The sequence below is a fragment of the Hyperolius riggenbachi genome, chromosome 11, assembly GCF_040937935.1.
Source record: "Hyperolius riggenbachi isolate aHypRig1 chromosome 11, aHypRig1.pri, whole genome shotgun sequence".
In the NCBI taxonomy this organism is placed as follows: Eukaryota; Metazoa; Chordata; class Amphibia; order Anura; family Hyperoliidae; genus Hyperolius; species Hyperolius riggenbachi.
This window is the reverse complement of record NC_090656.1, coordinates 141,721,458-141,745,050: the sequence shown is the minus strand read 5'-3', so window position 1 is coordinate 141,745,050 and position 23,593 is coordinate 141,721,458. Positions and strand designations below refer to the sequence as shown.

The 23,593-nt window shown below is 41.9% G+C and overlaps 1 long non-coding RNA gene across 1 annotated transcript in view; it reads right to left on the bottom strand.

Annotated features, from left to right (window-relative positions):
* Nucleotides 1-7,135: 7,135 nt before the first annotated feature.
* LOC137537633 (uncharacterized) overlaps nt 7,136-23,593 on the bottom strand; it is a 364,959-nt gene continuing 348,501 nt past the window's right edge. The window contains exon 6 of the long non-coding RNA XR_011024635.1: nt 7,136-7,589. This is a non-coding gene — a long non-coding RNA (uncharacterized lncRNA). The remainder of the gene's footprint in view (nt 7,590-23,593) is intronic.

Below are 23,593 nucleotides of genomic sequence, written 5' to 3'. Positions count from 1 at the left end.
TCATTTCTTCCTCTAATGAGAAGGGCAGCAGTGGATCAGACATCAGAGTCTACCCATCTCATTACAATTTCCACCCCAGGAGTGAGGGATTAAAAGTCTGAACACACACCCAGTCCTTTGTCCTTCAATGCTGATCCATCCATCCTGGATCTATCTGCTGGACGATTGGACCGGGCCCAACTTACCTTTGGATTATTAACAAAGAAAGTACAAAAATTTAAGTTGCGCTAGTAATATAATGCAGCTGCCTTTGGAGTATAATGTGTCCAAAACATTTGACATGCAATAAGATAAACAAAACTCCAGGTGCTAGAGTAATTTGCATAATAATAATGATAATAAAAAATGTATTGAATGAATTTTGACAACGTTAATAAGCTCACGATTGTGCAAACATTACAACTTGGTTGTATACTGTATGTCCCCCACACACACTTGCACACACACCATTCAGACTTTCTATTCAGTTAGTGATGTAGGGCAAGGCTGGAGGGATTCCTCTAAGACAGTGTTTTCTCAACCTGGGGTCCGCGGACCACTGAGGGTAAATCAGCACCTGTTAGTGGGACCCCCAGGGGCTGCAGACAAAATGGCGGATCTCACCCCCCAGGAGAGAAGTGGCCGCCTGTTTCCACGGCAAGGGGCGCAGTAACTTACACAGTCCTGTTCCCACATGGACTCCTCCCCTCTCAGCGCTCTAGTCTTCTCATCGCCTGGCCGCATCCTTTCTCCATGGTTACCCGGCGGCCTCTCATGATGTCAGAGGTGCCGCCGGAAGTGACCATAGCAGGAGGACACAGCCAGGTGGCGAGAAGACTAGAGCGTGTGACTATACTGGAGCACCCACCTGTACCTGGCTATCTATACTGGAGCACCTATAGCTCGCTACCTACATTGGGCACCACCTGGCTGTATATATTGTGTCAGGAACCGGCCCCACGGAAAGCCTGCGGAGACAGTTCCTGACAGGGGTTTCAACCAGCAGCCTTATTCAAGCTAAACACAAAGCTGTCGCCCCTTAACAACACTCCATGTTGTACTGCTGCCATGACTGTACTGCTAGACACTTAGACAATTCCTACTCTGCTGTCGAGCTGCTTGCACTCAGACTGGCGTTCTCGTACCTTGGGTGAGCTGCGAGCTTTAGCCCAAGTACGAAAACGCCACACACACAAAGCAAGCTAAACCCCCTAAAGACCAGGACAATTTTCCCTAATTGACCACTGCAGCTTTAAGGCATAGATGCAGGGTCACACAACTCAGCACACAAGTGATCCCCCCCCCCTTTTCTCCCCACCAACAGAGCTTCCTGTTGGTGGGGTCTGATCCCTTCCAACCCCCCCCCCCCCCCTCCCCCCGTGTTTATACTTTTTTAAAATAAATATTCATATAACTATTTTATTAATAAAAATCTTCCCCCATCTACCAATAGTGATATGGTGATATGGGCTGTGTCTTCGCAGCACAACAGGAGCTACCGGCGAATCGGAAACAGCCACAGCTCCTAGTGGAGACCGGCCCTGAGCAGCAGGAAAATTAGCAAACTGAGTTGAATTGCCTAAATTGCCTCTATATACATCTGAAATGCCCATGCTAAACTACAGTGTTTATAATTTCTTAAAGAGAAGTGTATAATTTAAAAGCCCTCTGATAACTATCATGATTATGGTAAGTTTTGTACCCTATTTTGTTTAATAAGATGGCCTAGTTTTTATCTAAAGGCAGATATTATAATGAGCAAGTCCCTGCTGGGCTTTTTTCCAAGACTATGTACATTTAGCTTGTGATTTGTTCTAGCTCAGGCCGTTCAACAGGAAACAGGTGCAACATACAAGATGAGTTCTTTTCTCTCTGGAACATTAGAACTTCTGTTTTGTTTATTATCACTGCAAGTGAAATAGCTTTGTTCTTTTTATTAGAGCGAGCCTTTAGAAAAAAAAAATCATACTTTGAAAACACTGTTATATTTCAGCAGGCATCCTATTGTGCTATGAAAAAAGTAATAAAAATATACTGTATAGTAGCTAAAGTACAGGATCTTCTCAAAAAATTAGTATATTGTGATAAAGTTCATTATTTTCAGTAATGTACTGATAAACATTAGACTTTCATATATTTTAGATTCAAATACACACAACTGAAGTAGTTCAAGCCTTTGATTGTTTTAATATTGATGATTTTGGCATACAGCTCATGAAAACCCAAATTTCCTATCTCAAACAATTAGCATATTTCATCCGACCAATAAAAGAAAAGTGTTTTTAAAACAAAAAAGTCAACCTTCAAATAATTATGTTTAGTTATGCACTCAATACTTGGTCGGGAATCCTTTTGCAGAAATGACTCCTTCAATGCGGCGTGGCATGGAGGCAATCAGCCTGTGGCACTGCTCAGGTGTTATGGAGGCCCAGGATGCTTCGATAGCGGCCTTAAAGAGACACTGAAGCGAGACTAAATCTCGCTTCAGGTCTTATATATAGCAGGGGCACGTGTGCCCCTGCTAAAACGCCGCTATCCCGCGGCTTAACGGGGGTCCCTTCACCCCCAACCCACCCCCCGCAAACCTGGGTCGGAAAAAGGTCGCTGGAGCTGATCTTCCTGGAGGCAGGGCTAACGGCTGCAGCCCTGCCTCCAGTCGCGTCTATCAGACGCGCATCGCCGCCTCTCCCCCGCCCCTCTCAGTGAAGGAAGACTGAGAGGGGCGGGGGAGAGGCGGAGGTACGCGTCTGACAGACGCGCATGGGGCAGGGCTGCGGCGGTTAGCCCTGCCCCAACCAGGAAGCGCTCCCCCGCTGCTCGGAGGGGGTTTGGGGGGACAGGGACCCCCGTTAAGCCGCGCTATAGCGGCGTTTTAGCAGGGGCACGCATGCCCCTGCTAGCTATGAGGTCTGAAGCGAGATCTATTCTCGCTTCAGACTCTCTTTAAGCTCATTCAGAATGTTAGGTCTTGCGTCTCTCAACTTTCTCTTCACAATATCCCACAGATTCTCTACGGGGTTCAGGTCAGGAGAGTTGGCAGGCCAATTGAGCACAGTAATACCATGGTCAGTAAACCATTTACCAGTGGTTTTGGCACTGTGAGCAGGTGCCAGGTCGTGCTGAAAAATGAAATCTTCCTCTCCATAAAGCTTTTCAGCAGATGGAAGTATGAAGTGCTCCAAAATCTCCTGATAGCTAGCTGCATTGACCCTGCCCTTGATAAAACACAGTGGACCAACACCAGCAGCTGACATGGCCCCCCAGACCATCACTGACTGTGGGTACTTGACACTGGACTTCAGGCATTTTGGCATTTCCCTCTCCCCGAGTCCCCAGTCTTCCTCCAGACTCTGGCACCTTGATTTCCGAATGACATGTAAAAGTTGCTTTCATTTTGTTTGGACCACTGTGCACCAGTCCAGTGCTGCTTCTCTGTAGCTTAGGTCAGGCGCTTCTGCCGCTGTTTCTGGGTCAAAAGTGGGTTCATGCTTCCATCTGCTGAAAAGCTTTATAGAGATGAAGATTTCACTTTTCAGCACGACCTGGCACCTGCTCACAATGCCAAAACCACTGGTAAATGGTTTACTGACCATGGTATTACTGTGCTCAATTGGCCTGCCAACTCTCCTGACCTGAACCCCATAGAGAATCTGTGGTATATTGTGAAAAGAAAGTTGAGAGACACAAGACCCAACACTCTGAATGAGCTTAAGGCGGCTATCGAAGCATCCTGGGCTTCCATAACACCTGAGCAGTGCCACAGGCTGATTGCCTCCATGCCACGCCGCATTGAAGCAGTCATTTCTGCAAAAGGATTCCCGACCAAGTATTGAGTGCATAACTAAACATAATTATTTGAAGGTTGACTTTTTTTGTTTTAAAAACACTTTTCTTTTATTGGTCGGATGAAATATGCTAATTTTTTGAGATAGGAAATTTGGGTTTTCATGAGCTGTATGCCAAAATCATCAATATTAAAACAATAAAAGTCTTGAACTACTTCAGTTGTGTGTATTTGAATCTAAAATACAGTGGTGTGAAAAACTATTTGCCCCCTTCCTGATTTCTTATTCTTTTGCATGTTTGTCACACTTAAATGTTTCTGCTCATCAAAAACCGTTAACTATTAGTCAAAGATAACATAATTAAACACAAAATACAGTTTTAAATGATGGTTTTTATTATTTAGTGAAAAAAAAAATCAAAACCTACATGGCCCTGTGTGAAAAAGTGATTGCCCCCCTTGTTAAAAAATAACTTAACTGTGGTTTATCACACCTGAGTTCAATTTCTGTATTCAGCCCCAGGCCTAATTACTGCCACGCCTGTTTCAATCAAGAAATCACTTAAATAGGAGATATCTGACACAGAGAAGTAGACCAAAAGCACCTCAAAAGCTAGACATCATGCCAAGATCCAAAGAAATTCAGAAACAAATGAGAACAAAAGTACTGTAATTGAGATCTATCGGTCTGGTAAAGGTTATAAAGCCATTTCTAAAGCTTTTGGACTCCAGCGAACCACAGTGAGAGCCATTATCCACAAAATGGCAAAAACATGGAACAGTGAAGAACCTTCCCAGGAGTGGCCAGCCGACCAAAATTACCCCAAGAGCGCGGAGAAAATTCATCCGAGAGGCCGCAAAAGACCCCAGGACAACATCTAAAGAGCTGCAGGCCTCACTTGCCTCAATTAAGGTCAGTGTTCACGACTCCACCATAAGAAAGAGACTGGGCAAAAACGGCCTGCATGGCAGATATCCAAGGCGCAACCACTTTTAAGCAAAAAGAACATTAAGACTCATCTCAATTTTGCTAAAAAACATCTCAATGATTGCCAAGACTTTTTGGAAAATACCTTGTGGACCGACGAGACAAAAGTTGAACTTTTTGGAAGGTGCGTGTCCCATTACATCTGGCGTAGAAGTAACACAGCATTTCAGCAAAAGAACATCATACCAACAGTAAAATATGGTGGTGGTAGTGTGATGGTCTGGGGTTGTTTTGCTGTTTCAGGACCTGGAAGGCTTGCTGTGATAGATGGAACCATGAATTCTACTGTCTACCAAAAAATCCTGAAGGAGAATGTCCAGCAATCTGTTTGTCAACTCAAGCTGAAGCGATCTTGGGTGCTGCAGCAGGACAATGACCCAAAACACACCAGCAAATCCACCTCTGAATGGCTGAAGAAAAACAAAATGAAGACTTTGGAGTGGCCTATTCAAAGTCCTGACCTGAATCCTATTGAGATGTTGTGACATGACCTTAAAAAGGCAGTTCATGCTAGAAAACCCTCAAATAAAGCTGAATTACAACAATTCTGCAAAGATGAGTGGGCCAAAATTCCTCCAGAGCGCTGTAAAAGACTTGTTGCAAGTTATCGCAAACGCTTGATTGCAGTTATTGCTGCTAAGGGTGGCCCAACCAGTTATTAGGTTCAGGGGGAAATTTCTTTTTCACACAGGGCCATGTAGGTTTTGAGTTTTTTTTCTCACTAAATAATAAAAACCATCATTTAAAACTGCATTTTGTGTTCAATTATGTTATCTTTGACTAATAGTTAACGGTTTTTGATGAGCAGAAACATTTAAGTGTGACAAACATGCAAAAGAATAAGAAATCAGGAAGGGGGCAAATCGTTTTTCACACCACTGTATATGAAAGTCTAACGTTTATCAGTACACTACAGAAAATAATGAACTTTATCACAATATGCTAATTTTTTGAGAAGATCCTGTACACCTGAACTGAGAGGGATATGGAGGCTATCATGTGCCTTCAATACCTTTAGCCATAGACTCTGATCAAGCATGAAAAGACAATGTTTCAGGGGTGTGATTCAGACACTACTGCAGCCAAAGAGATCATCAGGACTGCCAGGCAACTGGTACCATTTAAAAGAAAATAAATATGGCAACCTCCCTATACCTCTGAATTCAGGTATACTTTAATTGGTTAAAGTTCCAGGACATAGATTCTACGTCCTAATTAGCGCTGCTGTAGGTTCTAGGACAGTAATCCTCAAACTAAGGCCCCCGGGCCGAATGCGGTCCCCTGAGGCTTTTTTACCGGCTCCACACACACAAAATGTATTTCTTATAGATGCGGTCTTCTGCATCTTTAAATATTGATGGCCTGCATATGGAATAGCAGTTCTGGCACCACCATTCCACATGGAAGCCAGAAAGCATTCATTTGCTGGCTTCTGGGTTACTGGGTGGAGGGGATGACTTGTAGCAAGCATAATCACATATGTTTTGGTCAGTGCTGTGCAAGAATATTATGGTTACTTTGCAAAGGGGAAATGGAGGGTTGCACTGCATATGTTTCTACAGAGATTGTGTGTGTATGGGTGAGATTGTGCTACAGGCTTTTGCAGGCCATTGGGTGACATTATAGCTCACATATGACTTGCTATGTTAAGGTCATGATATCTGCACTGTGTTGGTGGCATACTATCTGAACATACTGTATTGGGGGGAGACTATCTGCACATGCTGTGTTGGAGGGCATACTACCTGCACATTCTAAGCTGACAATCATTTACCATAAATGTTATGATTATTGATGTCATCTATGAATATCCTGGAATTACCAGAGTCAGATAATGTTTAAAAATGATATGATAAGGTACACAAAAAAAAACAGACCTTTTCCCAAACATGCAGTCTAGGTGACTTGGAAAAGGAGTGCAGTGCGCATGTGCCTGCATTATCGCATGCCAGACCACATGCATATGTTTTTAGGGGTTATCTGGCAAGGAAAGACTATACATTGTAGCCACCTTGCAAAGTGTCTGAATGCTAAGGGACAATGACCTCTTCCCCTCCTCTGTGTCATTCAGCAAAGTTGTCCCAGATGCACTCTCAGAAATGAGGGCACTTATGGAAAATCCTAGAAGCCTCCTGCAATAATAAGGAAATCCCTGTGTTCAGCTCAACCATACAAATAAGTGCTGGGGCCATTGCAGAGCCCTAATCTATTCACTAACACAGATGTTAAAAAACACACATCATGAACAGTTCTTTAATGAAAAATATTATGGGTTATACAGACTGTTGCAAATGACCACATTTTCAACAATATACTAAAGATCACACAAAAGATGTGTAGTGTAAAAAAAGGTTTATTGAAAATAGATCCTCTACATACCCATGTTTTCCCAAAATAAGAGCGTTTCTTATATCAATTTTTGCTCCAAAAGGTGTGCTAGGGCTTATTGTCAGAGGAGGTCTTATATTTCTTTGAACACGCAAATTCCTGTGCTGTGAGTCTCCCCACTTTGCTACCTCTTCCTCTGCTGGATCCACCTCTTGTGTGCCCCTGTGTCCCCTTGTACCTTTAGTGTCCTCCTGGCATCCCCCTCTGTCCCTGTGTCCTCCTCTTTCTCCCTAAGTCCTCTGCTTTGCTTTCCACTGTCTGCCTGCATCCTGCTCTTACCCCCAGCTTCATGATGGGCCCTGCGGATCCTTCCAGTGCTTGGCTTTCTGGATCCTAGCTGCCCGAATTAAATGCTTCAGTAGATACTTGTTGAATTTCTTGATCGTCCAGCAGTTATGTAGCAGTAGGTAAAAGGAGGGGTTTGTGGATGACTCTATCTTGGTCAGGAGCCTTGTTCAGGAGAGAAAAACAGTTTTTGCCATCAATTTAGGAAGGGGTTCTTTACAGTAAAAATACAGTTAAATATGGACTATCTTACCACAGGAAGTAGTTATTGAAAATTCTATATCTACATATCTGTGCTTAAAGGGGGCTTGGCTGCTTTCCTTGAATTCAAGGACATCCACAGATATAATTACTAGGTAATTTCCAGCGGCGTTGACCCATGGATTTTATCTGATTGCCACCAGGAGTCAGGAATTATTTTTTTTCCCTTTTAGAGGTAATTGAGAGGTAATAGAGGTTTAGAGGTAATTGAGATCCAAGCCTTGTAGTAGTTTTTTGCTGCTTGAGGTTCAACAGGGATATGTGAGAGTGCAGGCTGGTGTTGTATCATATTTCCTGGTTGAAATAGATGAACAGATGTCTTTTTCAACCAAACGAACTATATAATCTCTTTAACTTTGATGTAGCTAGTGAGGGGTTCTGTATTATCTTAAAAAAAATGAGTGTGAATGAATTAGGGTTAGGCCGAAATCCCTCTCTCACTTTGTTTGGTATCGGTGTTTCAGTGTAAAGGAAGAGGTAATGTTGTCAAGAAATGGTCTGTCTGTAAATGCCCTGACCAGCAGAAAAGCACAAAAACTCTTAATCTGGACGTACTTCTGTAAGGGCAAGGAATCACCTGATGTTACATCTTTAAGGACTAAAGTAGATTTAATTTTCCTATTCTCTAGGAAGTCCTTAATACATGGGTAGGTGCTTCAAGACCAGTCTCTTAAGAAGGCCTCTTCTCCAGGGGGAAACTCAAGGTTGTGTAGAACCAGGGTCAATGAGCCAGGAATTGATGAGATACCTCTACATCTGGTTAATTGATGGAAAGTCTTTACTGGCACTTTGCAGGGTAAGCAGTGTTTACTTATTTATTTATTTATTTATTTTAATTAACTTTCTATTTAATTTTACAATATAACAAATGTTCTATCAAACATGGAGCATAAAAGTAGAAATACCAACAGAACACATCACATAATTATGAGAATGAAAGTACAAGAAAAAATACATGTATCATAGAGTGTCAACATCAGAAGAAACCATGAAGAACAAATGCAACAACCATACCTGGAAGTCGCAACTACAGTAAGTCATCGAGAGATATGCAGTGCTGCCCATTCAGACCATGCGTCCCATACCTTATCAAATGAGGGTGAGGTTTTTCTAATAACAGAGGTGATCTTCTCAAGGGAGTTGGTAAAGAGAAATCTCCATGTCTTAGCTAAAAGCGCCTTAGAGGCGTTACAAATCTGGGCATCAGTGTTTGCTTATTAATGGAGGGTGCTACCAGCCAGTGCATACATCTGAAGACTTGGTGGCCAATCAACCATCAGATTTGGTAATTATTATGGAATATGATGAAAATTGTTGCCAACAAGAGCATGACTAATCAACATTACGACCAATTTTGAAATTGGTCACGTATTGATCGGACATGCTGGAAAATCTCGGGCCGACATGCTCGATCAGGTGCACGACAATCAGGAACGATAAGTGTGACGGAAACCCTTAACTGCTGCCCCCCCCCCCAATGTTTTATGCCCCCCGGTGCCCATGCAGTAATACTTTACCTGTCTACCATATGTCCTCATTGTATTTCCGCATTTTCCGCCTCATGTGGTTGCCGGCGTTATAGCACGTGGGACACGTGTGAGATGTAAGACCTCTTTTCTTGGCTAGAGGGCTCTGCCCCTGACACAGGAGACCTGGGTTTGAATCTCCGCTCTTCTTGTTCAGTAAGCCAGCGCCTATGCAGAAAAGAGTCTTTGGGATAGACTCCCTAACACTGCTACTGCTTACTGAGCACGCCCTAGTGGCTGCAGATCAACCACTTTGAGTCCGCCAGGAGAAAAGCACACTATAAATGTTATTTGTCTTGTCTTGGGACATTTTAAAGAGCAGACTGGACTGGACCCGGTCTCCAAGGCAAAAGAATAAGTCTGATAGGACATCTCCGCTTTACTACCTCTAGATGGAAAAAGGCCATGAGCCAATACATACCTGACCTGTTGTTGATCTGTTCCTGCAAAAGATCCATTCCTGCAAAATGCATTCATAGTCTATGAGATCTGCAGATCATCATACACACCTTGTTTAACAGACTTCATCTGCATATCTGGCAATCATCTGCAGATCTGAAAATCCATCCTGGTGGATCTGATCTGCAGATGATTGTCTGTTAAACTAGGTGTGTTTGAGGATTTTCAGATATCATAGACTATGAATGCATTTTGCAGGAATGGATCTTTTGCAGGAACAGATCTTTTGCAGATAATGATCTTTTGAGTGTGTACGGGCATCTTTGTGTGCAGCATCTTGCAAAGATTTTATCTGATGGGGAGTTCAGCTCCATAGAATAGACTGTGTAGGTATGGCTCTCATACTACATGGAAGGGGGTAAAATTGGTCTGTGATCTTGCCTTTTCCAAAGACTTTTATCTCAAGTGTGTATAAAGCATAATGGAGCATGCATAACATAGTTACATAGTTACAGTTATTTTGGTTGAAAAAAAGACATACGTCCATTGAGTTCAACCAGTATAAAGTACAACACCAGCCTGCTCCCTCACATATCCCTGTTGATCCAGAGGAAGGCGAAAAAACCCTCACAAGGCATGGTCCAATTAGCCCCAAAAGGGAAAAATTCCTTCCCGACTCCAAATGGCAATCAGATAAAATCCCTGGATCAACATCATTAGGCATTACCTAGTAATTGTAGCCATGGATGTCTTTCAACGCAAGGAAAGCATCTAAGCCCCCTTTAAAGTGGTCTAACACCCAGCATTTCAACTTTGCTTTAAAAGATTGCTTACAGCTTATAAACTATTATGCCAGAATTTTTTTTTAGCAGAAATTCACTGAATGTGAAACGTGACATTTTAGTGCTGCATTTAGCTAGAAATCCTCCTCCGTGCTTGCTTGTTTAGTTACAAATGTATCTATCTACAATGTAACAAACAAACACTGCTCTGAGAGAACAAAGAGGGCTTCCCCGGCAGGCTTTTCAAAGGTCTATTTGTATTCCAAATAAAGATACATTTGTAACTAAAAGATAAGAACGGATGCGGATTCCTAGTTATATCCAACACTAAAATGTCATGTTTAACCCATTCAGTGAATTTCTGCTTAAAAAAAAATCTGGCATAATAGTTTGTAAGCTGTAAGCAATCTTTTAAAGCAAAGTTGTAATGCTGGGTGTTAAACCGCTTTAAATGCAGGTATAGAATTTGCCATAATGACTTCCTGTGGCAATGCATTCCACATCTTAATCACTCTTACTGTAAAGAACCCTTTCCTAAATAAATGGCTAAAACGTTTTTCCTCTATGCGCAGATCATGTCCTCTAGTCCTTTGAGAAGGCCTAGGAGTAGGGACAAAAAGTTAATCTGCCAAGCTATTATATTGCCCTCTGATGTATTTATACATGTTAATTAGATCCCCTCTAAGGCGTCTTTTCTCTAGACTAAATAAACCCAGTTTATCTAACCTTTCTTTCAGGAAAGCATAAAGCCCTTGCCCTTGATCCCAAGCCGCTGAAACCCCACAGGCTAACGATGGGAGGTTTGGTATCAAGTGTAACAATCACAATCTCGACCGGTCAAACTAATTTCATGTTAACACAGCATCATCTTCATGGAAATTTAGTTACTTGACCATAATATTATATCACTATTATGTCTGAATATAAAGTATTCCTGAATGCAAAAATTAGGAATATATAATATAATCTTAGCTAGAATATACTTATACACCCCTATGTCACATGTCAGTTTATACCCCTTAATGGATTTCTGTTTGCTGCTGCAATACTTATAAATACTTTGCTCCAATGGAATTGTCTACCTTTTGATTTTGCTACTTTAAGTGCTTACAACTCACAGCAGGAGTTATGTCTTGTAATCTGTATATAAAACTTTAAAAAATTGTTAAAATTCAGAAACCAGTTGTGAAATCAGTAAAATGCAGTGGTATAAAATACAGGCTGTGATAATTGTTCCTAGTCACCAATCATTGTTCTTGCCCTGCCCAAGTTATCTTGCTTTAGATGACTTTTGCAGGGCTGTTGTACCCGGCTAAACTCGAGCTGCCTAATGCAGAGCAATGCAGGGAGTATTTCATATTTATGTCATCCGAATGTAGGATTGGCACTCTTCTTGTAGGACTGGCTCTCCTTTTCCACACCAATTGGGCACTGTAATGCCCACATCGTCCTCTGGGTCCCGATCACATAGGGCTTGATTCACAAACCGGTGCTAACTGTTAGCCACAATGCCACGTCGTGGTGGAAGAGGAGATCAGCTGTGTAATGTTGACATCCACCTTCTGGTCCCGATCATGTCATATCATGTGATCGGGACCCAGAGGTTGATGTCAGAATTACATCGCCGCTCAACGTGGAAGAGGAGAGCTGATCCAGGTGGTGGAAGAGAAGAGCCCATCCTGCATCTGAATCAGGTAAATATAAAGCGCTCCCTGCACCGCTCTGCATTAGAGAAGACATCATCCTGTTGTGATACCATTCTGTTAATACATTGACAAAGGTGACCAGCCGAAGCCCCGAAATGGTTGTTGGTGACTGGAATGGATGTCTGGTGTACTATGTGAATAAACCACATTTATTTTTGACTAAGTGTGCAGACCTCTTGGAATTTTGCATTGATCATTATACTGGTCCTGCACCCAGGATCCCTTCGTGGTGTACAACTCTCTCTCTCTGCTTGAAGAAAAATAAGTAGTGCTGCAGCGCACTTAAAAAAAATTAAAAGGCAGTTAAAAGGTTAATACAACATGCAGTTATTCCACTTCTCACTAGCACTGGATCTCTGCATTTATTCTCTGTTCAAGTGAGATTTCCTGATAGGGCTAGTGTACTTTTGCTCTGTGATCAGTGGACAAAACCATTCATTGTAATGCTTACTAAATAAGCCTTCAGTTAGCATATTTTGTCATGCGTTCCCATGAAATGACTACTTCATTCACTCCTTGAAAATAATGTTTGATTCTTCATTTTGATTGTTTTCTAGTTCCACCAATATTGTTGCTATACATGGACATGTTACTAGGTTACACTGAAAGATGTTCAAATTTAATTCACTTCTGACATAAGATGATATTCTTCGTTTACTTGTATGACTTTGCTTCATTTGTCTCACTATGAATAAACATGCCAGTAAGTGAACTTCAACTCATGTTGAGTTTAAGCTATAGAGTTTTGACTCTTCTGTGACTGTTAGAGAGATAACAGACTGTAATCTCCTCTGGGGACAGGAACTAGTGCAGAACTGTATGGCACTATTTTCTGGAAGCGGGAAAAAAGGGCGCATGCCGCTAGTGGACAAAAAGGGCGCCGCCATTCACTCTCATAATAAATAGCGTTTAATGGGCGCCGAGCAGGAAAAAAGGGCGCAGGACATAAATAACGTTTACAAACGGCGCCAGGAGATTTTTAATGATTTATAAGTGTGCTTGTGGTGGTGATTTACGTTTATAAAATGCACCTGTGCCGAATAACATTTATAAAAATACTAAACATATTTATCTTATTTAACTAATTAAAACATTATTTAAAGTTTTATCCCTTACTGTTTGTAAAACATTATTATTCACAAAATAAAGCGATCAGTACGTAACGTAAATTGCAAAATATTTTTTGCATCCACAATTAGTAAACATTATTATGCACATAATAAAGGGAAGTCTTAGGTTTAGGCACCAACAGGGGGGTCTAGGGGTTAGGGGTAAGTACAGGGAGGGTTACTTAGGCACCAACAGGGGGGGTCTTAGGTTTATGCACCAACAGGGGGGTCTTAGGTTTAGGCACCAACAGGGGGGTCTTAGGTTTAGGCACCAACAGGGGGGTCTTAGGTTTAGGCACCAACAGGGGGGTCTCGGGGTTAGGGGTAGGTACAGGGAGGGTTATTTAGGCACCAACAGGGGGGGTCTTAGGTTTAGGCACCAACAGGGGGGTCTTAGGTTTAGGCACCAACAGGGGGGTCTTAGGTTTAGGCACCAACAGGGGGGTCTTAGGTTTAGGCACCAACAGGGGGGGTCTTAGGTTTAGGCACCAACAGGGGGGTCTAGGGGTTAGGGGTAGGTACAGGGAGGGTTATTTAGGCACCAACAGGGGGGTCTTAGGTTTAGGCACCAACAGGGGGGTCTTAGGTTTAGGCACCAACAGGGGGGTCTAGGGTTTAGGGATAGGTACAGGGAGGGTTCTGTGTAAGAGTAGGCTTAGGTATAGTTTTCGTAAAATTTTAGTAATAATTACTAATGTTTTACAACACTTATTACGAACGTAGTTATATTTATATCATCGTTATAAAGAATATTTTCAGATTTTATTATAAGAACAAACCATAAATGAAGGTTATTTACAATAATATAGAATTATAACAATTAAACATATATTATTGTTTTTTTCATAAACGTAATTATAAGTTTAACTTTAGAAACAGGGAAGATTAACGTTTTCACAATTTCCGACTTCATAAACATTATTTAATGATTTATAATTTTGTTAAACCTTATTTGTAAACGAAATATAGCACACTATTTTTATAAACCCTATTAATGATTAATTATTATTTAGGGTTTACACCCCGCGCCCTTTTTTGGCCGGGCGCCCTTTTTGTACGTACGCCTATTTTCTATCCTTACCATTTGATAATCATATCCCTCAAAAGTAAATGGCTAGCCGAACTGTATGCCAGCAGCCCAGCAAATGATGCATACCAGGTTTTCATGATTGATATTCTGTGTATTTCATCTTTACCATGTTTTATTACCTTAAAAATGTGTCTGTCTTTGAAATATATAAAATAATAATTTGTGTTATGATGCTTTGCTTTCTGCATGAACTGGAATCTATCTTCATACTATCTCAAGATAGTTACTAGTTATTCTAAATATGACCTTCACATGTGGTTTCTTAGTTGCAGTCTATTAGAGAACTTTATTCCCTTCATGTGACCTACTGTAACTCTAACCTCCCTCCAAAGTTATCCCCTCCCAATTTATGCCCTGCCCTTACCACTGTTAATTAGCTTCATCATCTTCAGTGTGCAGTAGCTTCAGTTATATATAGCCAAGTTCTAGTGCCCAAACTAACTATCTCTGGCCAAAATGTCCCAATGTCCCCTTCCCTGGTAATTAAGAACAGAGCTACAGCCATATTTAAATTAAGCCCTACACCAAAGGCATCTAGCCTGCTCTAGTCTCCTCCTTCTCCATCAACTGTTAGCACATTTGTCCTCTTCATCCAGTCTTAGGCTTGGAACCCACTAGGAGCGCTTTTCTAAGCCCTTTGTGATTTGATAAACTCTTGCTAATGTAATGCTATGGGTGTGATCCCACTAGAGGGATGTGATTTTAATAAAATCCCCCATAGCATTAGCAAGAGCTTTTTCAAATCACTAGAGCTTAAAAAAGGCTTCTAGTGGGTTTGAGCCCTTAATGACACACTTGTTACTTGACATTACTATGTACATACCTGTTTTATGTACAGAGTGATTTCATGTGCTGGATGTGCTCATAAAAATGCATGAGTAGGACCACTGTGCCATGATCTAACTAAGACAGAAGAGGACACATCACACAGAGAACTGGTTAAAGTAAACCTGAGGTGCATGAAAAAAAGTGATATACTTACCTAGGTCCTCCTCTCCCCCACCATTGCCATGCACAGACCCTCTGAACATGTCCAACAAGTGTTTTTCAGATATGTTCTTCGTGGCTACTATCCCCATGATGTATGAGCGTGGCTGTACTGCAGGGTTCTTTATAGTAATAGTGGTTAAAATGTGGAATATTTTACTACAGGAAATAGTTATAGCAAATATATCTGCATTTAAAGGAGGCTTACAGGTATTCCTTGCGTTGAAAGACATCCATGGCTTTTATTACTAGGTAATTTCCAGCAGCGCTGATCCAGGGATTTTATCCTACTGCCACCTGGAGTATGGAAGGATTTTTTCCCTTTACAGGCTAATTATTCATGCCTTGTAGGGTTTTTTGCCTTCGCCTGGATGAACTGGAATATGTGAGGGTGGCGGACAGAAATGTATCTAATTTTTATATATTTATTTACTTTCCTGGACTTAATGGACGGATGTCTTTTTTCAACCAAACTGTGTAACAGAACTTAGTATTATGCCAATTCACACTTTTTTACTATTATACACAAAGGGCAGTGACAGGAAGGAAAATTAGGAACAAAAAGAACTGGGACACATGAGGATGGGGCCATGGGGCCAACTATTGCTAACTGTAATGTATATGTAACAGATACAGAACTTGTTGGCACTAAGAACTATAAAAATGTATTCCCTGTGTTGCAAGTGAATAACTAGCATGGATATGGACCGCAGCTCCCATAAGGAACCAAGCACAATGAAGCACAGTGCAGTACTGGGATAATGGAAAGCTATACAGTGAGGCCTTGCCCACTGATAGCAGTAAAATAGGCCTGGGCAAGAGAAAGTACCTTGGGCTATAACATGTGCTGCAGTGCATGTTAAGTTTACCGGACCTTGCATAATTTGCATTTCCACGTTATATATGCAACACCTGTGTAGCAGGCAACATAGTTGTTGTACATACAGTATACGCAAGCTACTCAAACTGCATAATATGCTACATAATTTCAATATATCAGGGTAACTATTATGTAATATTCCCTGTTTTACCTAATCAGGGGACAGTTGTTTAATGAAGATTAAGAAATTCCCTATGCACGCCACCTGGATATTAAGAAGGCTACCAACCAAATTATGACACTCCAAAGGGTGGCCAGGGTAAGGTGGACAAGACAGAAGATGCCTCAGTAAAAACTGCCTGTGTTACCCATTATTAAAGAGCCGTTTCAGAGGGTAGCAGTTAACTGGAAAAGATTTTTATTCAAGCACAAAATCTCTATAGACAATGCATTTTGCTTACAGCAGCCCCTGCACGTACACATCTCCCTGGGATCCAGCAATTCTCCCTCCATCCTCCAGGTAGCACCGTACACATATAGTAAGATCACCATCTGTCGTCATGATGACAAACAGCGATCTCACCTGAGGGATCCAGAGCCTCCGAGGACCGAAAGAAGAAGGGCTGCCAGCGTCAGGATTCTGGGGAGGCGAATTGAAGTGCATGCTGCACTGCAGGCTTTGCACAAACCTCCCGGTGGCTACCCCAAGTCAGGATCAGTATTACTGCTTCTGGCTTCTTTTTTCCACCCCGAGCATTACTCGGGGTTACTGCCAGGGAGGTAAGGGTGCCTCCACCACAGTACCATTTATAGTTTAGACCTCCAAAGGAGGTATTAGGTTTCTAGTTTTATTTTCAAAAAACTTGAAAGATCCCATGGAGAGCGATCATCCGGGTCGAAAAAAGGAGCAGGGACAGTTTATTTTCCGCAGGCTTATACAGTGGTTGCAGGGACCTGCAATTCAGCTTTGTGAGTATATATTGCATTGTGCAAACATAATCCAAATGCCTTACAATACTGCACCATTGGGCTCCTGATCTCTTTGTTTGGTGGTCCTAAGCATCAACTACAGGAATCACTGACACTGCAACTTTTCCATAGGGATAGCTTGTCTAAGGAATGGGCATGCTTAATCAATAGTCAATATTACATTAAAAATTAAGCAAAAGGGACCTCTATTATGGGGGATTTTTGTTAAATTCATTTTTTTAAAAATCAGCTCTAACATCTAATCTATTAAAAATGTCTCCAAGCATTTGCCTACCTGAAGCTAATAAGTTCCAGACAAGTTTACTAAATAGAAAATAGGCATTATTGATCTTTATACTGGTAGAATTCAATGCTTTATATGATAAAAATGAAGTGTTGTATACTTCTATTAGTTTTGATGTATGATGTCCTGCATGATTTTTGGAGTGTCTAGTTGTCTAAGAAACTACAGAAAAAATATACAATATGTACTGTTAAAAATGTAATATAAATGCATACATATTAAAAATAAGAAAGGTATATAAACATTTCCATGCAGGTTATTTGTAGATAGTCATACCGTGTACAATCTAATGCTAAGGTTGAGACTGGAAGTACTGCAAACAGAAGTACAGTATTCACTGCTAAATTCCAATTGCCAGAATTTTATGTGTTTAAACAATAACAGATGTCTAAAACTGATGTCATGGCAAAAGTCAATTTTATGAATGCTCAAATTTTTTTGAACTTCTCTGCTCCAGAAATCTACACTATGGCTAACATGTACAATTCCGACTTTAAGTGGAACTTTGCTGCAATCTGTAGTATGAGTGTCAAAATGTACACACCAGAATCTATGTCCATTGATAAGAAAACAAACAAAAACACAGAGCTGTAGCCACTTCAGAGAATTTTGTTATAAAACAGCCCACTCATAATCGTGTCTCAGAAATTTGGAAAAACTTGGTCTTGTGCCCACTTGATGTGCAGGAAAAAATAACTAGTTCTTGATATATTTTGCTAGAGAGTCAATTTGAAGGTTTATTTTATGGCATGGTGAACAGCATGCAAATGCTGTACAGCAATCTGTAATTACTATCAGTAATCAGTAATTTACAAGAAAGTATAACACAGTAACGGGAGTCGAGTCACTCCAGCAGACAGGTGAGAATTTACAGTGCGTGGGAACCAAGGGGACATTTTCATACGTGGGAGTCGTCCAAGCAGGCAGAGGAGGTGGTGGCGCTAGGCAGATTACGGAAAGATTTAATGCTGAAATATATCGGAATTTGGGCTGCACTGCAGTGTATGGGCAGGCAACAGATCTCTCTCTGATCAGATTCAATCAGAGAGATCTGTCCCATGCTTAATCTGTCCATACAAGCAAACCACAAAAGTTTTGGGATAGTGTTCTGTGGACTGATGAAACAAAATTAGAACTGTTTGGGCCCATAGATCAACGCTATGTTTGGAGAAGGAAGAACAAGGCCTATGAAGAAAAGAACACCTTGCCTACTGTGAAGCATGGAGGGGGGTCAATCATGCTTTGGGGCTGTTTTGCTTCTGCAGGTACAGGGAAGCTTCAGCGTGTGCAAGGTACCATGAATTCTCTTCAGTACCAGGAGATATTGGATGAAAATGTGATGCAGTCCCTCACAAACCTGAGGCTTGGGGGACGTTGGACCTTTCAACAGGACAATGATCCTACGCATACCTCCAAGTCCACTAGAGCATGGTTGCAGATTAAAGGCTGGAACATTTTGAAGTGGTCATCGCAGTCACCAGACTTAAATCCGATTGAGAACCTCTGGTGGGACCTAAAGAAAGCAGTGAGCAGCACGCAAGCCTAAGAATGTGACTGAACTGGAGGCTTTTGCCCATGAAGAATGGGCTAAGATACCCGTAGATAGCTGCAAGACACTTGTGTCAAGCTATGCTTCACATTTAAAAGCTGTCATAACTGGAAAAGGATGTTGTACTAAGTACTAAGAATGAATGTCACTTGAAGGTTGAATAAAACTGATAATGATGTGAGCACAGAAAAGACATTTGTGGTTATTTCATTATAAATGTTATGTTATATTTGTCTGACTTACAAGTGCCTCTTTGATTTAATTGTAAACAAGATGACTGAAATGATCAAAATCAATGTCAAACTGGCCAAAACACACAGTTTCAGTGGGGTTGAATCATTTTGAACACAACTGTATAGGTATACAGTGAAACATAAATAAACCGGTGACTCGACATGGACATGTTCCACCCCGAAGGGCTTCGTCAGGGGTACTAGTGGTTACAGAGACTATTTACACATATATACACATATAAACAATGCACATCTCCCATGTTACATCATAACCGCCCCCCAACTATGTAGCCCAAGTCAGAGCTTGTATGCTGAATTGTCAATATTGGCATTTACAGCGATCTTATAAGGTGAGTCACTCTCTGCATAGAGGCAAGGGTATAGTTTATACTAAACACAAGGAGCGCTTCTTTCTAATCTTTTTTACAGTTTCCCAGCCCTATCGTGGTACTCTACAGATGAATAACTGCATACTTGTGTTTTTAACCTTGTGTAAGACCTGTCAGAATATCCACTCACGAATCAGCCCCAATGCCCCAATCTATCACCACACGCTTCACCCTATGTGGCGCGTCCCCGCTTGAACAGGAGGTGAGGAGACAACACCTACCCGACTTCGGTTACACCCAGGCCTTAAGTGTGCAAAGTATTGGGGCTGAATGCAGGGTGAGTGAATAAACCTCCAGGCCAAACAGGATAAGAGGTAACACAGTCCAGCACAATCAAAGGTCATACACAGTAGATCAGAAGTATCGCGGTACAGAAGGAACAAACGGTATCAGGGTCAGAGTCCAGGCAGAGGTCGGTACAGGCGGCGTTCAAAGAGTAGTTATATTCCAAGCAAGGGTCAGTTCAGGCGGCAATCAAAGAGTAGTTATTTCCAAGCAAGGGTCAGTTCAGGCGGCAGTCAAAGAGTAGTTGATATCCAGGCAAGTCGGTACACAGAAAATCCACAGTAGTAATCACACCCAGCAAGCATAAGCTAAAGCTATCACGGGCAATGTGCTAGTGAGGAAGTAAGATTTAAATACACTCACTCACCCAATCAGTGGCCGGCCACTCACACAGCAACCAATCAATATGCAGCAATATTCCCTGCCTAAGTGTCAGCTGTATCTCCAGCTGACACAACCAACAGCAGCCCTCAATCATGTCAGCTGACTGGCAGTGTCAGCTGACTACAGGATACGTCTTCTGAGCGTATAGGACGGGCGCTTGCCTCTATGCGTCCGTCCCCGCTCATTACCTGGATGCGCGCGCACACCCCTGTTGCCATAGACGCTGGGGTTGCTGTGCGCGCGAGAGGACGGCGCGGACCCGGAAGTGCCAGAGTCCGCATGACTACCAGCGGAGACGGCAGCGTCGCGGGATCCCTGAGGTAAGTCCCTGACATTACCCCCCCCCTGAGGAGTGGCCCCAGGACACTCTAACCGAGGTTTGTGAGGAAATTTTCATAAAATTCTTTAATCAATTGATCAGCATGAACCTGTCTAGCGGGAACCCATGATCTTTCTTCTGGCCCATAACCTTTCCAGTCAATAAGAAATTGTAATGATTTTTTAACAATACGTGAATCTAAGATTTTCTCTATCTCATATTCAGGTTCACCATTGATTATTACAGGATCTGGAGGAGTAACTGATTGGTCGCAATTAGCAGCAGATTTCAAAAGTGACACATGAAATGAATCTACCCCCCTGAGGGAGTTAGGCATCTTGACTCTATAAGTCACGTCATTGATTCTTTGAGATATTGGATAAGGACCAATAAATTTAGGTCCCAATTTGGTAGACGGTTGTCTAAGAGGAATGTTTCGAGTAGACACCCAAACCAAATCCCCAGGAACAAACTGTGATTCGGAAGACCGATGACGGTCAGCGAATGACTTTTGTCGCTGCCCTGCCACCTTTAAGTTCTCCTGAACCTGTTTCCAGACCAACTCCATGTGAGCAACCCAACTGTCAAGATCGGGAAGATCAGAGGAAGGTGGAGACAGAGAACAAAATTTAGGATGCAATCCTGTAACAATTTGAAAGGGAGACATCTTAGTTGAGGCATTTTCAGCATTATTGATAGCAAATTCAGCAAAGAACAAGTAGTCAGACCAAGTCTCTTGACAGTTGGCTACAAAACATCGCAAAAATTGCTCTAAATTCTGATTGGTCCTTTCTGTCTGACCGTTAGTTTCTGGATGGTACCCTGAAGAGAATGATAATGAAATTCCTAAACAATTACAAAAAGCCTTCCAAAATCGTGACACAAATTGGACCCCCCTGTCAGATACAATATTTTCAGGTATCCCATGTAACTTAAAAATGTTGCAAATAAAAAGTTGAGCTAGTTCTTTAGCAGACGGTAATCCTGGCATTGGTATGAAATGGCACATCTTACTAAACCTGTCCACAACGACCCATACAGCAGTATTCCCCTGAGAGATGGGCAGATCTACAATAAAATCCATGGAAATATGTGTCCAAGGTTTTAGTGGAACAGGTAGAGGCATCAGAGTGCCTTGGGGACTGGTACGTAATACTTTACTGCGGGCACAAACTGAACAGGATTTAACATACGCACACACGTCCCTGCTCAGAGAAGGCCACCACACAAGTCTTTTTAACAGATTAAGTGTTTTCTTTTCGCCTGGATGCCCTGTAGTTTTAGACTCATGAAATTGTTGCAAGACCTGTAACCTGAGATGAGGGGGTACAAAAAGGCAATCACTCGGCTTCCCCGGTGGAACTTCCCTTTGCTCAGACTTCAACTTTTCTGAGAGGTCTGGGGACAAATTAATAACCGCAATGATATATTGTTTAGGAATGATAGTTTCAGGAGACCCGGCCTGTGGATCAGGACTCCCAAAACTACGGGACAGAGCATCTGCTTTCACGTTTTTCGACCCAGGTTTGTACGTTATGGTAAAATTGAAACGCGAAAAGAACAGAGCCCATCGAGCTTGTCGAGGATTAAGTCTTTTAGCGTTCTCAATGTATTCGAGGTTTTTATGATCTGTAAAAACCGTGACAGGATGAATGGCTCCCTCTAACCAATGCCTCCACTCCTCAAACGCCAATTTAACCCCCAACAGCTCTCTGTTACCGATATCATAGTTCCACTCAGCAGAGGAAAATTTTTTAGAAAAAAAAGCACACGGGTGGAGACATTCAGGAGAACCAGTGTACTGAGAAAGTACTGCCCCTACTCCTAATTCTGAGGCGTCTACTTCCAAAATAAAAGGTCGTTGCACGTCAGGATGGGTCAGAACTGGGGCAGAACAAAAGGTTTCTTTCAATTCTTTAAATGCTGCCTGTGCTTCAGGGGTCCAAATGGAGGGATCTGCACCTTTCTTAGTGAGATCCGTCAATGGGGCCACTCTGAGGGAGAAATTCTTAATGAATTTTCTATAAAAATTAGCAAAACCAAGGAACCGTTGTAAAGACTTCAAGTCAGTGGGTTGGGGCCAGTTCAAAACTGCTGAGAGCTTGGCAGGGTCCATAGCTAGGCCAGAACTAGACATAACATAACCTAAAAAGGATACTTCTTGAATTTCAAATTCGCATTTCTCCAACTTAGCATATAAACAATTCTCCCTGAGTTTCTGTAAGACCCTCTTAACATGTTCCCGATGTTCATCTAGAGAGGAGGAAAAAATTAAGATGTCATCTAAATACACCACCAGGAAGCGTCCTAAATAATCACGAAACACATCATTAATGAAATCCTGGAACACAGCTGGAGCATTACATAATCCAAACGGCATCACCAAATACTCGTAGTGTCCATCCTTGGTATTAAAGGCCGTTTTCCATTCATCCCCTTGTCTTATTCTTATAAGATTATAAGCGCCCCTGAGGTCTAACTTAGTAAATATCTTAGCCCCGGCTACCTGGGCAAACAGATCCTCAATTAATGGCAAGGGGTAGCGTTTTTTTACGGTGATTTTGTTTAAACCCCTATAATCAATACAAGGTCTTAATCCACCATCCTTCTTTTCGACAAAGAAAAACCCGGCACCCGCAGGGGAGGAGGAGGGACGTATGAACCCCTTGTCTAGATTTTCCTTAATATAGTCCCTCATTGCCTGGTCTTCAGGCCCTGAAAGGCTATATAACCTTCCCCTAGGTGGCATGGTTCCTGGAAAAATGTCAATATGACAATCATAGGACCTGTGTGGAGGTAACTTGTCAGCGGCCTGAGGAGAAAAGACATCAACAAATTCATGATACACTTCTGGTAACTTCTCCTCCACACAAGTGGCACCTAGACATAAACGTGTGAGACAAGCATTATTGCAATATGAGGACCATCTAACTAATTGACCAGACTGCCAGTCAATAGTGGGATTGTGCAACTTCAGCCATGGTAACCCCAAGATGATGGGGCTAGAGGGAATATTCAACACATAAAATTTCAAAATTTCAGAATGTAGTGCACCAA